The 3,732-nt window shown below is 54.2% G+C and overlaps 1 protein-coding gene across 2 annotated transcripts in view; it reads left to right on the forward strand.

Moving 5' to 3' along the window:
• The first annotated feature begins 1,124 nt into the window (after nucleotides 1-1,124).
• UQCC1 (ubiquinol-cytochrome c reductase complex assembly factor 1) overlaps nucleotides 1,125-3,732 on the forward strand; it is a 353,269-nt gene continuing 350,661 nt past the window's right edge. For both annotated transcript variants that reach the window (XM_075572585.1, XM_075572586.1), the window contains exon 1: nucleotides 1,125-1,143. The gene's annotated coding sequence lies outside the window, so the exon portion shown is untranslated. The remainder of the gene's footprint in view (nucleotides 1,144-3,732) is intronic.

The raw sequence follows: 3,732 nt of genomic DNA on the forward strand, positions 1-3,732 counted from the left end.
TGAGTAGCTCATATTGGGGACATCTTGAAGAACACAGTTGGTGAAGAAGGCTGCACACCTCCCAATTCCAGCTAAACCGGTTTTATAATATCTGTTCTATCAAGCTGACAGTATGCCCAGCTCTGTGCATAGGATTGTGCAGCCGCACAGAGTCCCTGCCGCCAAAGACCTTACAATGTTATGTTGTTGCCTTTCACACGGCGAGAACACGAGACTGTCGCAAGCGCACAATGTGGTTCAAAATGTTTTCACCCACTCCAAAGGCAGTGATATTACCACAAAGCTGCTGCTTCTTAGATTGCAAGCTCTCCGGGCAGGGATTTATTTTCCCATTGTCTGCTTTGGTTTGTTGCACTTATTGTATTCTAATTCCCGTACTGTCTCTTTTGTGAAGCGCTCGGCATATTGTGGGCGCAATATAAAGTTATACATCTGAGACATTTTATTTGGCGTTGGGTGCTTGGAGAGACCGCAACTTTCCCACGTTTGGACTTTATAGAAGAAAATTGGTAAAGTTAAAAGGATTCTTCCCTGGTGACTTTAATCAAGGTAACAAAACATACAGAACCCCAATAAGCTCATATTGAACCCCAAAATAACCACAATATATATGCGTATAGTTGTCAAAGAGGAGTACTACTGAGCATGGCAATATATATTTAAAACCAGAGACAGAACATGAAACACAGACCATTTTATTCAAAAGATATAGGTATGTATATATATATATATATATATATATATATATATATATATATATATATATATATATATATATATATATACATACAAGAAGAAAAACAGGCGCACTCCTAGTGTGATAAAGTATAAAACAGTATTTATGGGATTGTAAAATATAAAAAGCGCACTCACAAACTGAGTATATCTTATAAATGCTATTAGTTTTACTCTATCGTCTTGAAGCTGTGAAGGAATGTATCAGCCTGTCCCGTTGGTGCCACCTCTGGTGTATCCGTTGGTTCAGCAAGGTGGACTGGAGCCACCCCAGCCAGATGATGTAATAATCAGCAACACGGTCAGAGACTCCCTCCAGATACACCTCCCACAGCTCACTGCTCACCAGCAGGCAACTGCAAAACAGGAAGCGACAGCAGTCCCAAGCAAAATAGCAACAGCTCCAAGGTACTCTCTCCGTTCGTGCAGTAATGTCAGCCACAAACTCGCCTCTTTCGGAAACGCCCAACGTGTTTCGTCACTAAGGAGTTCGTCACAGACTGTCTGTGGGTGGGGTTTCTGGCTATGCATCTTAACCCTGGCTGTGCTCAAAGCTATGACCATGCAGCAAGCTTAAGCCTATAGGGAACCATGTTTAAAATGGTTTTTGAAGCAAAAAGTGGCACTGTGTGCTCATTTGCATGTAATTTCCCAGAATCCCTTGCTGCAGTGGAAGTGCTGTGTGCTTGGTGATAATGGTGAAAGGCGGGGTTGTAGACCTGCCTAAGACATGCAAATGAGCATACAGTATATTTCCATTTGCTATATGCTTTGCTGTGGTGGGCTTTTGTCACTTTTTTTTACTCACCATAACATATATATATATATTACTATATATATATTACTATATATATATATATATTACAATATATATATATATATATTACTATATATTTCTGAAAGCATTGTATGTATGTATGTTTCCCTGGTGTGTTCCCTGTCCCTAGCGGCAATCTCATTGGTCCCTTGGCCCGCCCGCCCCCGCACACCTCTCATTGGCCTCACACACTCACACCACTGCTTCAGGCCCCCTTGGCCCGCCCCCGCACACCTCTCATTGGCCTCACACACTCACACCACTGCTTCAGGCCCCCTTGCAGCTCACCTTCCCCCCTCCCGGTGGCCGTCACTCTCCCCCGTCACCCGGACCGCAGCTCACCTTCCCCCCCGGACAGGCCCTGCACCTTCCCCCCTCCCGGTGGCCGTCACTCTCCCCCGTCACACGGACAGGCCCTGCACCTTCCTGCTGCACGTTTCCCGGCGGCTTGCGCTCACAGGTGCAGAGAGGGGGCGCGTGCGCAGCGTTCCCCGGACGGGAGGAGGGAGAGCAGAGAAGGGCCAGGCGCGCGACAATCGGAGGAGCGGTGCAGTGAGTCCTGGCAGAGGTGAGGGGGCTTTGTGTGTGCGTGGGGAGAGGGGGGTACAGTGTGTGTGTGTGGGGTAGGAGGGGACAGTGTGTGTGTGGGGGAGGGGGGGGCAGTGTGTGTGTGTGTGTGTGGGGGGGAACAGTGTGTGTGTGTGGGGGGGAGCAGTGTGTGGGGGGAGAGGGGGGACAGTGTGTGTGTGTGTGTGAGGGGGGGACAGTGTGTGTGGGAGGGGGGACAGTGTGTGTGTGTGTGTGTGTGTGTGTGTGTGTGTGTGTGTGTGTGTGAGGGGGGGAACAGTGTGTGTGTGTGGGGGGGGGCAGTGTGTGTGGGGCACCGTGTGTGTGTGTGTGGGGGGAGGACAGTGTGTGTGGGGGGGAGGGACAGTGTGTGTGGGGGGGAGGGACAGTGTGTGTGTGGGGGAGGGAGGGACAGTGTGTGTGTGGGGGAGGGGGGGACAGTGTGTGTGTGTGGGGGGGGGACAGTGTGTGTGTGGGGGAGGGGGGGGGGCAGTGTGTGTGTGTGGGTGGGTGAGTGGGTGACTGACTGGGTGGGTGAGTGGGTGACTGACTGGGTGGGTGAGTGGGTGACTGACTGGGTGGGTGAGTGGGTGACTGACTGGGTGAGTGGGTGACTGACTGGGTGAGTGGGTGACTGACTGACTGGGTGGGTGACTGACTGAGTGACTGGGTGGGTGACTGAGTGACTGGGTGGGTGACTGAGTGACTGGGTGGGTGACTGAGTTGACTGAGTGGGTGGGTGGGTGACTGAGTTGACTGGGTGGGTGGGTGACTGGGTGAGTGAGTGAGTGGGTGGGTGGGTGACTGGGTGAGTGGGTGGGCTGACTGACTGACTGGGTGGGTGACTGGGTGGGTGACTGGGTGGGTGACTGGGTGGGTGGGTGGGTGGGCTGACTGACTGACTGGGTGGGTGACTGGGTGGGTGGGTGGCTTGACTGAGTGAGTGGGTGGGTGACTGAGTGAGTGGGTGGGTGACTAAGTGAGTTTTTGGGTGACTTAGTGAGTGGGTGGGTGGGTTACTGAGTGGGTGGGTGACTGAGTGAGTGGGTGGGTGACTGGGTGAAAGTGACTGGGTGGGTGACTGAGTGGGTGGGTGGGTGACTAAGTGAGTTTTTGGGTGACTAAGTGAGTGGGTGGGTGACTGGGTGGGTGGGTGACTGGGTGAAAGTGACTGGGTGGGTGTGTGGGTGACTGGGTGGGTGACTGGGTGACAGTGCGTGGGTGGGAGATGGTGGGTGACTTACCTTGACCCCGTGGCATCTGGCTGGGGCAGGAGGTGAGTTCGGGAAGCTGGGGGGGGGGCAAGAGTGGCAGGAGACCCGCGCCGCGCTTCCCCTCCGTCCGGGAGCCGTCGCACGTGATGGGGAGTCTCGCGCCGCGCTTCCCCTCTCCGGTAGCGGCGCACGTGATGGGGAGTCTCGCGCCGCGCTTCCCCTCCGTCCGGGAGCCGACGCACGTGAGGGCGAGTCCCGCGCCGCGCTTCCCCTCTCCGGTAGCGGCGCACGTGAGGGGGAGTCCCGCGCCGTGCTTCCCCTCTCCGGTAGCGGCGCACGTGATGGGGAGTCCCGCGCCGCGCTTCCCCTCCGTCCGGGAGCCGGCGCACGTGAGGGGGA

The sequence above is a fragment of the Ascaphus truei genome, chromosome 15, assembly GCF_040206685.1.
Source record: "Ascaphus truei isolate aAscTru1 chromosome 15, aAscTru1.hap1, whole genome shotgun sequence".
Taxonomy (NCBI): Eukaryota; Metazoa; Chordata; class Amphibia; order Anura; family Ascaphidae; genus Ascaphus; species Ascaphus truei.